Raw genomic sequence first — 12,637 nt, 5'->3', positions numbered from 1 at the left:
GACTTATCTAAACTTTCCTACCAAGTTTGAGCTCTTGCTCGCTCTATTTCGTCAGCTGAGCTATTTATACCGGTATATACTATTGAGTGAGATGGAGAAAGACAATGGTGGTATTCTATAGGAAGATCTTGTGTTGGATGATAAAGTGGGTTTGCCTTTCGAGAAAGGGGCTTGGCTATCTCCATCTCCACGTTATAGGACATATCAAATATATCTATCGATCTGTACCATATGGTGAGCCAACTAACGCCCACTCCAATCCAATACTTGCTAGTGCAGGGAATCGATCATCTGTGGATGTTCAGCGGTAAAGCGAGGCTCGCTATAAGGGTTATAGCTAGTTCAGGATGAGAGTAATGGGCCAGGTCTGAAACTCCACCGAAGCCTACACCCACTAATCTTTCTCCTGGGGAGTACGGTCGCAAGATCGAAACTCAAAGGAATTGATGGTGACCTGCACAAGCGGTGGAGCATGTGGTTTAATTTGATACAACGCGCAAAACCTTACCAGCCCTTGACATATGAACAACAAAACCTGTCCTTAACAGGATGGTACTAGACAACTTTTCTTCCACTAGGAATAGCATAAGCCGTCCAGGTATGTCTTCCAGAGGGCTATTGTGATTAAGCTCGTTATGAATGAACGTAACCCATCCAGGATCCTGCTCGTAAAGGCTCAAATAGAAGTTTAGCCTTGCTAAATGAGCTAGAGCTTGGGGATCCTGAATTTCTGGAGGTAGAGTAATATGGAAGGGGGAGCCGAAGGCTTCAAAAAGATTTAAAATTGATAGAAGAAGCCGGGGCATCACCTTGAATTCAAAAAGGCAGTCCTTCAGGCTGTTTTGTAGATATCCTCTTCCTTTCATTCTTATTTGGTGATAACCATCCCTCAAATCTATCTCAGTTCACACCTCATCCAAAATTGTCGGTCTTCTATGATAGGAATGGGGTATTTGGAAAACATAGTTGTTGCATTTAGTTTTCGAACCATTGTACATGCCCTTAGCACATTACTCACCTACCTATCAAAATTAGCCCATGAGATAACGGGCATTCCCCACATGTCTAGTGTGAGGAAAGCCACTTCACTCTACGTCAACTTGTCGGCCTCCCACATAGAGGGGAGCGCCCAATTGGGCTCGCACAATAATGAACCATGGATGTAGCAAACAGCTAGTCACTGTAGGAAGCACTATCTGCAGCATCCAATGTTATTGTAGCGACCTTTTTTAAAATTGCTTTTTTTAAAAGAAAATAATATTTCAAATTTTGAACTTTTTTAAATTTGCAATCATTTTTCAAATATGTGAAAAATTTTAACGCAATAATGTTTTTAAAAGTTTGATTTTATAAGAAACCAAGAACATTTTTAAAAAATTCAAAAATATTTTATAGAATTTGCAAACATTTTCAATATCAATTTTAGTACATTTTTCCAATTAATGAACATTTTCGGAAAATGCAAACATTTTTCCCAGTTGGTGAACATTTTTCAAATTTACTAATATTCTATGAAACGGCAAACTTTTTTTCAAATTAGTAAAGTTAAAAAAACTAGTAAAATGGAAAAACCGGTTCACACACCTTCTAAAGGTTCCCAAAACTAGAACGAGAACCCCTGTGCGAATGGCAAAAATGGACCGGCCCAAATCACTGTTGCACATCTGCCTTTGTTTTGACGACTATTTTGCCGTAGCGTGCGTCGAATAGGTTTCGGTATGTGCGCAATTCTTCTTCTTAGCATTTTTGGACAGTCAATGTTTGCACTTCAGCCTTATGTAGTTGTAGTTAGAAACCCAAAACTTCAACCCAGATACGCCTTCTTGATCCCACGTCGACATCTCATGTTCTCGGCCTTTCTTATAGGCCCATATCGATGACAGAACCGCAAAGCTTTTATTACACCATCTTTTTCTACGGCTTTATGATGGAATTCGCAATCAATGAGATGCAGGGCCGCATGAGCTACTCTTTATCCATTGCGAGACGTAAGTATGTCTTTGGCGTGGCACTGCCGGGCCGGCATAGTACTGTAGCTGTCGTGTGAGTTTTTTCTTGTTGTGGTTTTCTTTGTCGGGGGTTTCACACTTTTGCCTCAGTTTTCTTTGGTTTTCTCTCTTTTTTTCTCTTTACCAACACATATTTAATTTTTCCACACACATTGTATCTTTTTCGTATACACCAGCACATTTTCTATACATGTTTAACATTTTGCAAATGTATCAAAAACATTTTATTCCAAATATATTTTCTGTGTCTACTTTTCTTCATACATATTGTACATTTTTGTGTACTTCTAAAAAAATTGTATGTGTTTAATATTTATGAAATACGTTATTAAAATATATATTTTAAATACATGCTTTCGAAAAAAAATCAAATACGTGTTAGTAACATTTTTCAAATACATGTTGGAACTATTTTTGAGTGATACAAAATATTGATAGAGGTGTGTGATATTTTCTTACATTGTATAAATATCTTTGCAAATGACACACGCATATTTTGAAACACGTGAACATTTCTTCATACGTAACTTACATTTTTATGAATAATTTGAAACGTTTATTTGAATTACGTGAAAAATTATATTCATTAGTTTTTTCAAATGTCACGTATATTATTTGAAACAGGTTAAGATTTTTGAAATGTCACATAATTGTTTTTTGAATGGCACAATCATTCCTAAAATTTGAGAGAACATTTTTCTTACATTGCAAGGAGGTTTTTAAATGTGCGTTGAACACCATAAAATTAAGTAATTATTTTTTCGTGGTATATAAATTTCATTTTTATAAATTAGAAAATTTCAAAAGGAAAAAGCCAAGCGCTATATCACGTGACCACCCGATGCACCTAATGCGGTAGCCCAGTACCAAATCCTTGTTGGCGAAACGAGCAACTATCCCGCAAAGTGCGACGTATAGTCGCGACCATGTAGGGTAGGCAAATCCGGGAGCAACTAATCGAGGGGTACACCTTGTGGGAGCCCCACAAACGTCCTTCTGATGGCCTGAGAGCGGGCCATGGTCTCACCGCCGTCACATGTCGCATGCTGGGATCTCCCTCAGCATTTTCTTAAATTTTTTATACGCATTTTCCGGTTTTAGATGGTTCCTTTAAAAAAAAATCGGCTTTTGCTTTTCACCCGGTTTTCTCTAGTTTTCGAAATATAAAAAATAAAAAAATGCAAGTTTTTTGCTTTTTTCTTGTTTCCATGGGGGGCACATATTTGCATTCGTGGAGGCTCAAATTTGCTTCCACGAGCTCTTGAAACGGAACAAAACACATCCTTTTTGCTTCCACGGGAGGCAAAGATCTTCTTCTTGTGGACACACATATTTGCTTTCGTGAGAGGAACAACTATGCCTTTTCGAAAAGAAAAAACATTATTATTTTTTGCTTTCATGGTAGACACATATTTGCTTCCACAAGTGCCTCAATGAAAAGAAAAGAAATGTGTTTTTTTTCTTTTTGCTTCCACAGGAGGCACATATTTGCTTCTTGTGAAGATACGAGTTTGCTTCCGCCAGAGGTGCAACTGATAGGGAAAAAATGTGTTATTTTTTCTTCCGTGAGCGTACAGATTTGCTTCCGCGAGAGACTAGTAAAGCGGAAAAAAGGTAAAAAAAAATGTACTTCTGCCTTGTTTTTTTCTTCTATTTTTTGGATTTTTATGAAAAAAAGTTAATCAAAACCTATTAACATGAGATCTAGTTTAACGGTGAAAATGGATCCGATTTTAGATGCATAGTTTAAAATATAAAACTTTTGAATAAACGAATCGACATAAAAAAAGGGAAATCTTTCGGGTCACGACAAGCAGTGCACATGTTGTGTGCCACTTGTCCACCCTTCAAAAGGTGGTAGTGACTTTTGCAAGGGGTACCCCTAATTAGTGATCTTAGGCAAATCCTGGTTGATGCCTACGCAATGGGTCAGGCAAGTTCGGCGGTTTTCTGCACTTGCAATTTTTTCGGCTAGATTTTTATTTTCATGTTTTATTTTCTTTTTTAATTCTATTTTCTTTATGTTTTTATGTTGTTCTTTTTCTTTAAATTTATTTTGGTTTTCTATTTTATTCTTCTATTTTCTGTTCTTCTGGATTTGTTTTGTCTTTTTTTTTCACCGTGTTTGTACTATGGTCATTTTTTAATATACTGCAAGCATTTTTAAATACACATTAAATATCTATTTAGCATATAGTGAACCCAATCTGATACTCCCTCCGTTCCTAAATATAAGTCTTTTTAGACATTTCAGATGGACTACAACATACGGATGTATGTAGACATATTTTAGAGTGCAGATTCACTCATTTTGCTCCGTATGTAGTCACTTGTTGAAATATCTAAAAAGACTTATATTTAGGAACGGAGGGAGTATATTATAAACTTTTTTAACATACAATGGACGTTTTCAACTATATGGTGAATACTTTTTTATTACAGTCTAACTTGTTTTAATACACGGCGAACTTAATTAATAAGCGTGACGAACCCATGTGCCTAATGGACAGGAAAATCCTAGTTGATGTCGTCGCTCACACGCGAGGGGCAATGGGTCGGCCTAGTTCGGGGCTTCGCTATGCGTGCTTAGGTTTCGCTTGATTTTTTGTGTGTGGTTTTCTTGTTTTGGCTTTTCTTTTCTTTATGTTTCGGCGACTATTTTGCCGCAGCGTGCATCAAATAGGATTTGGAATCTCGGCCATTCTTCTTCTTTGCATTTTTGCACATTCGATATTTGCACTTCAGCCTTACGTAGTTGTAGTTAGAAGCCCAAAACTTCAACCTAGATACGTCTTGATTCCACGCCGACGTCTCATGTTCTCCGCCTTTCTTATAGGCCCATATAAATGACAGCTCTGCAAAGGTTTATTACACCATGTTTTTCTATGGCTCTATGATTGAATTCGCAGTCTATTTTGGGATGCAGGGTCGCATGAGCTATTCCTCGTCCGTTGCGAGATGTAAGTAGGTCTTTGGCGCGGCACTGCCGGGTCGACATAGTACTGTAGTTGTTTCTTTATCGGGGTTTTCACTTTGGCCTCAGTTTTCTTTGGTTTTCTTTTTTTTTTGGTATTCCTCGGGTTTATGCAATACGTATTTAATTTTTTCATACACATTGTATATTTTTCATATACACCAGGAACATTTTTTATACATGTCTAACATTTTGCGGATGTATGAATAACATTTTTTTCAAATATATTTTTTATGTCTACTTTTCTTCATACGCATTGTATATTTTTTTGTACTTCTAAAATAAGTTGTACATATTTAATATTTCTGAAATACATTATTAACATACTTTTTAAATACATGCTTTTAAACATATTTTTCCAATAGTACCATTTTCCAAATACACGTTGAACTGTTTTTGAGTGATATAAAATATTGATACAAGTGTGCGATATTTTCTTAAATTGTATAAAGATTTTTTAAATGACACAAGCATATTTTGAAACACGTGAAAATTTCTACATTTTAACATATATTATCATGAATAATATGAAATATTTATTTGAATTATGCAAAAAAACAATATATCAATTACTTTTTATAAAAAGGCACATGTATTACTTTGAAACAGGTGAACATATTTAAAGTGTCGCATACTTTTTTTGAATGACACAATCGTTTCTATAAATCAAGGATAAATTACAATTTTTTTTCAAAGGAGGCATATATTTGTTTCTCGTGGAGGCGTAGATTTGCTTCCAAGCCTCTCAGAAAAAGAACAAAACGCATTTGTTTGCTACCATAGAAAGCACAAATTTGTTTCTCGTGGAGGCACAGATTTGCTTTCGCGAGAGCAACAACTGCGGCTCTCGGAAAAGAGAAAAATGAGTTTTTTTGCCTCCATGAGAGTCTCATATTTGCTTCTCATGGAAACACACATCTGCTTCCACGAGTGCCTCTAGGGAAAAAAAATGTGTTTTCCTTGCCCTTTTGCTTCCATGGGAGGCGCAACTGATAGGGGAAAACATGTTTTCTTTCTTTCATGCGAAGCACATATTTGCTTCTCGTGAAAGCACAGATTAGCTTTCGCGAGAGGCTTGGAGATAGGAAAAAACGTTTAAAAAAACATGCTTCCAGCTTGGGATTTTTTTTCTTGTTTTTTGGATTTTTGTTAAAAAAGAAAAGTTCTTCGAAGCCTATTAACATTGGGTCTAGTTTCAAAGAGCCTGAAGTGAGAAGTTGGGTGAAAACGGGACGGGACTTGGATGCGTGGATTAAGAGTTAAAACGTTTGAATAAATAAATCTACGTAAAAAAGGGAAATCTTCCAGGCACTTGTCCATCCCTCGAAAGATGGAAGTGACCTTTGCAAGGGGCACCCCTTAATTAGTGATCTTTATACGTAAAAACAAATCTTACTTGATCCCTACGCAATGGGTCTGCGTAGTTCGGGGCTTTCCTGCGCGTGAGATTGTTTCCGTTCAGTTTTTTTATTTCATGTTTTTATTGGTTTCTAGTTTCTTTATGTTTTTATGTAGTTCTTTTTCTTTCAATTTATTTTGCTTTTCTTGTTTTCTTCTTCTGTTTTTTTCCTTTTCACTGTGTTTGTACTATAAACATTTCCTAATATATAGTGAACATTTTCGAATACACATTGAATATTAATTTAATATACGGTAAACGCAATCTGATATATTATAAACTTTTTTAACATAAACTGGATTGTTTTAAATATATGGGGAATCCTTTTTTATTACAGTCCAACTTATTTTAATACACGATGAACTTAATTAATCAGCGTGACGACGAACCCATGCGCCTAATGGGCAGGAAAATCCCAGTTGACATCATCGCACACATGCGAGGGGCAATGGGTCGGCCTAGTTCGGGGCTTCCCTACGCGTGTTTACGATTTCGCTTGATCTTTTTCTTTCTGGTTTTCTGGCTTTGGTTTTTCTTTTCTTTTTGTTTTTATTTATTACTTTTCATTTTAGCTTTAACTTTTTTGGATTTGGTCTATCTTTTTTTTGGCCTTTTCATTGTTTTTGCACTATAAACATTTTCTCATGTATGATGAAGATTTTCAAATACACACTGAATATTTATTTACCGTGGATGAACCCAATTCGATATATCATGAAAAATTAATTTAAGGTGGACCATTTCTAATATTCAGTCCAAATTGTTTTAATACATGGTGAACTTTTTCTAGTCACTAGTAAGATGCCCGTGCATTGCACGGAACATTGAAATGCATTGATCCGAGAGTTGTTTATTTGACAAAGTATGTGGGAGTCATCTCATGTGTAACAAATATCGATAGATTTCTTCGGATATTATTTCTTCTCTAGAGCTCAAAATCATCCGGGTAAATAGTAAATGTAGGCAAAATAGATAAAAGAATAGCTTTTGCAAACAAAAGCATTTAAATGTTCAACCTGCATCCAAAACTTTTGACGAAATAACAGTTATTGTGCTTTGCAAAAAATAATATTTAAGAATTATTTGTTGAGTATCGATTTTGTTTATTTTTTCTAGACCACCATGAATGTAACTTAGGATGACTTGGAAGGGGGCAGAGGAGATGGCGAGGAGGAGGGGGCGTGGTTGTGATCGGCAATGCAGCCTGAGAGAAGGCACGAGATGAGTTGGGGGCAGACGAGCGCCGAAAGTAACGACCTCTCCAGATCCTTCTTATTTTTCCTGAGATGGCTAGATGAGGTGAGAGGGAGAGATGGCTGAACGTGAGAGGCAGGGGGTTATCTACAAAAGAAGAGTGGAGTACGAGGGTCTTTTTGCAAAACTGACATAGTTTGTCTCACATGCGTTGGATGTAAATCGAACGGTTGTAAATGAACGATGGCAGGCACACCATCACCACCAACTACGCTTTTTTTTAGTAGAGAACACTGACGAATACATGCGCCTAATGGGCCAGCCCGCTACCCACTCCCTTTAGGCGACCCGAGCTACTATCTCGCATAGCGCAAGGCATAGCCGCGCAAATCCTAGTTGACGCATCCGCTCACACCCAAGGGGCGATGGGTCAGTGCAACTCGGGGTTCCCCTGTGCGTGCTTTTGTCTTCACTCAATGTTTTTTTTTTGGTTTTCATGTTTTGGTTCTTTTCTTTATGGTTTTATGTATTTCATTTTCTTTTAGTTTTAGTTTCTTTTTGATTTTCCTGGATTTGGTCAATCTCTTATTTGGTTTCTTTTGCTTTTTCATTGTTTTTGTACTTTAAACATTTTCGTATATGATTAACTTTTTCAAATACAAATTGAATATTTATTAATATATGGTGAACCCAATTTCATATATCATGAACACTTTCATTGTATGCTGGACTATTTCTAATATATGGTGATATTATCATTACAGTCTAAATTATTGTAATACATGGTGAACTTATTTTAATCTATGGTGTAATTTTTTAGTAAATATTGAATTCCTTTAAAACAAATACTAAAAATATTTTTGAAAATACTTTTGCATTGTATAAAGGTGCTTTAATTACTTAACTTTGTAAAAAATAGCCGATTTTTTGAACGAAACCGACATGACAACCTAAGAGAGAAAACAGAGGAAACAATTAAAACCAGCCCATTCTAGTCAGTTTTGAAACTCGTAATCTTTTTTGAATCGACAAATAATATTTGAAAGTCAAGAACATTTTTTCTATGAACTTTCTTCAAAATGCATGAACATTTTTGTGTTGATGAACTTTTTAGAAATGTTTGGACAATTTTTTGAAATTAAGAGGTTTTTAAAAAATTGAGAACAATTGTTGAATTTTTTTGAATTGGTGAACATTTTCAGAATTCAAGAACATTTTTAAATTTCATGAATAGTTTGGAATTAAGAATTTTAATTTGAAATAATGATCTTTTTTGGAATTTTAGATTTGTGAACATTTCTCAAAGTAAAAATTAAAAGAAAAGAAACAAAAAACGAAAGAAGAAAATTAAAAAAAAAACAAGGTGCCACGGGCCTGCACATGGGTCGGCCCAAATCATGCACGGAGGAGAGAGGGGGTGTGTGTTCGCTGAGTATCCAACGGTAGGTCGCTGAATAGGGGCTCCCCTAGGGCGTGTTTGGTTGCCCGCATTAGGCCCAGCCTGGCCCGCGCGGGAAGAATATGGCCTGTTTGGTTGCCTGCGTTCACTGTGCGGCCGGCATCGCACGAAACTTAAAGCACGTCCAGGCCAGGCCCAGGGGAAACGCCCGAATCGGTAGTAGCTCGCGAGCCTGGCTCGGGCGAGGCAGGGAAGGACGACGCGCTTCTCCCCTCGTGTGAGCAGGGGAGATGGCGCGAGCTCGCCCGCGTCGCCTAAAAATCGGCGGGAGGATTTCAGCTCATCTCCCGCCGAGTCCACCCCTATTTAGCCCCTCCCTCACCGCCCCAACTCCCGCCACCATTCTCCCTCCGTTCGAGCTTTCCCGCCGATGCGCATCGGCACCGACGAGCAGGTAAGCGGCGCAACTTCATCGGCCGGCGGTCCACGGCGTCGGCGCTCCTTCATCGGCCGGCGTTGATCTTCCACGACCGTCCCCTCGTCCTCAAGCTGCAGCCATGGCCTCTGTGAGTTGAAACCCCCTTTCTCTCTGTTCCTTCTAGCTAGATCTGAGCTGCAGCTAGGGTTTGATCTAGATGCTTGGTTGATTAGTGGTCTGATCTGTGAGCTGATAAGGTTGATTGCTATGGTGCGGTTGCAATTTGTGGCAGGGCTAGATGTTCAAGCATGTTGTAGGCTAGATTAGTAGTAGAGTTTGAAGTTGAACCTTGTGCTTGTGTTGAATCATGCTTAGATCTATGATTTGTAGCTATTGGTGGTCCATTTGTAGCATGCTGTTTGTTGTTGATGTATGTTCCTGCTCATAGATTGTCCAGTATGCTTGGTATGATAGCGATGAAGCATGTCCTTACTATGATAGTGATGAACCATGTACATGTATGCTTCTGCTTTCATGGATTGTCCGGTATGATAATTTTGCAAAGCTTCCGCATAATTTCCTTCGGATTAAGCCAACATCCGTTACGGTAACTGTGACGCCCCCAATTTGACCGTACACTAATCATGCACGCAAATGTGTACGATCAAGATCAGGGACTCACGGGAAGATATCACAACACAACTCTAAAACATAAATAAGTCATACAAGCATCATAATACAAGCCAGGGGGCTCGAGGGCTCGAATACAAGTGCTCGATCATAGACGAGTCAGCGGAAGCAACAATATCTGAGTACAGACATAAGTTAAACAAGTTTGCCTTAAGAAGGCTAGCACAAAAGTAGCAACGATCGAGAAGGCAAGGCCTCCTGTCTGGGACCTCCTAACTACTCCTCGAAGCCGAACTCCATGTAGAATCATCCTCGGGATCTCTAGCTCCTGGACTCCAGCATCTGGTTGCGACAATCAGGTATAGGAAGGGGAAAAGAGGGAGAAAAGCAACCATGAGTACTCATCCAAAGTACTCGCAAGCAAGGAGCTACACTACATATGCATGGATATATGTGTAAAGGGCCATATCAGTGGATTGAACTGCAGAATGCCAGAATAAGAGGGGGATAGCTAATCCTGTCGAAGACTACGCTTCTGGACATCTCCATCTTGCAGCACGTAGAAGAGAGTAGATTGAAGTCCTCCAAGTAGCATCGCATAGCATAATCCTACCCGGCGATCCCCTCCTCGTCGCCCTGTTAGAGAGCGATCACCGGGTTATATCTGGCACTTGGAAGGGTGTGTTTTATTAAGTATCCGGTTCTAGTTGTCATAAGGTCAAGGTACAACTCCGGGTCGTCCTTTTACCGAGGGACACGGCTATTCGAATAGATAAACTTCCCTGCAGGGGTGCACCACATAACCCAACACGCTCGATCCCATTTGGCCGGACACACTTTTCTGGGTCATGCCCGGCCTCGTAAGATCAACGCATCGCAGCCCCACCTAAGCACAACAGAGAGGTCAGCACGCCGGTCTAATCCTAAGCGCGCAGGGGTCTGGGCCCATCGCCCTATGCACACCTGCACGTTGCGAACGCGGCCGCGAGCAGACCTAGCAACCCACACGATCACGGCGGTTACGTCAAAGCGGTCCAACACGGCGCGCGCCACTCAGTCGCTGACGTCACGAAGGCTTCGGCTGATACCACGACGCCGGGATACCCATAACTACTCCCGCGTAGATGGTTAGTGCGTATAGACCAAATGGCCAGACTCAGATCAAATACCAAGATCTCGTTAAGCGTGTTAAGTAACCGCGAACGCCGACCAGGGCCAGGCCCACCTCTCTCCTAGGCGGTCTCAACCTGCCCTGTCGCTTCGCCACAAAGTAACAGTCGGGGGCCGTCAGGAACCCAGGCCCACCTCTACCGGGGTGGAACCACCTGTCCTTTCAGCCCCCTCATCAGAATCACTTGCGGGTACTCAACGAGCCGACCCGACTTTAGTCACCACATGTGTCATGTATATAATGTATATAGAATATACCCGTGATCACCGCCCAGGTGATCACGGCCCGATAGTATAGCACAGCAGACGGACAAGAATGTAAGGCCACTGATGGAAAACTAGCATCCTATACTAAGCATGTAGGATTGCAGGTAAAGGTAACAACAGTAGTAGCAAGGATAGGCTATGCATCAGGATAGGATATCGGAAAGCAGTAACATGCTACACTACTCTAATGCAAGCAGTATAGAGAAGAATAGGCGATATATGGTGATCAAGGGGGGGCTTGCCTGGTTGCTCTGGCAAGTAGGAGGGGTCGTCAACTCCGTAGTCGAACTGGGCAGCAGCAGTGTCGGTCTCGTAGTCTACCGGAGAGAAGAGGGGGAAGAAACAGTAAATACAATTCAAACATAACATGACGATGCGTGACATGACAATGAGCAGTGCGAGGTGTGTCCTAACGCGACAGTAGGTGGTACCGGCGAAGGGGGGGAACATCCGGGAAAGTATTCCCGATGTTTTGCGTTTTCGGACAGATGGACCGGAGGGGGAAAGTTGCGAGTTCGATAGGTTAGGGAGGTGTGGTGGACGAACGGACTGCGAAACCGGATTCGTCTCGTCGTTCTGAGCAACTTTCATGTTGAAAATATTTTAATCCGAGTTACGGATTAAAAGATATGATTTTCTAAAGATTTTATTAATTTCTGAAATTTAATTAATTATTTAATTTAATTCGAAATTTGGATTTATGACATCAGCATGATGTCATGCTGACATCAGCAGTCAACTGGGGTTGACTAAGTCAAACTGACATGTGGGTCCAGTGGGACCCACCTGTCATTCTCTGTTTAGGTTAATTAGGGTTTAGCTAAATAATTACTGTTTAATTAAATTAGCTAATTAATTAGATTAATTTAAACAAGAATTAATTAACTTAATTAATTAATTAATTAAATTTATTTTTATTATTTGTTTTATTATTAATTTTATTTTTATTTATTTATTATTATTATTATTTTTTAATCATTTCATTTCATTTTATTTTTTTTCTTTTCGTTCTGTGGGCTGGGCCCCGTTTGTCATAGGCCCACGGGGTTCGGGCCCAGGGGGCAGTGGCTCAGGGGGGCGAGGCCCACCTGGCAGTGGCCCAGGGGGGCGAGCGGGTTTGGTCCACGGGTGCGGGCGCACCCGAGCGAGCGCTCGCCCGCAGGGCGGGACGAGGTCG

This window comes from Triticum aestivum, chromosome 1D, assembly GCF_018294505.1.
Source record: "Triticum aestivum cultivar Chinese Spring chromosome 1D, IWGSC CS RefSeq v2.1, whole genome shotgun sequence".
NCBI classification, from domain to species: domain Eukaryota; kingdom Viridiplantae; phylum Streptophyta; class Magnoliopsida; order Poales; family Poaceae; genus Triticum; species Triticum aestivum.
The sequence above is the reverse complement of the archived record's forward strand: the minus strand, read 5'-3'. Positions refer to the sequence as shown.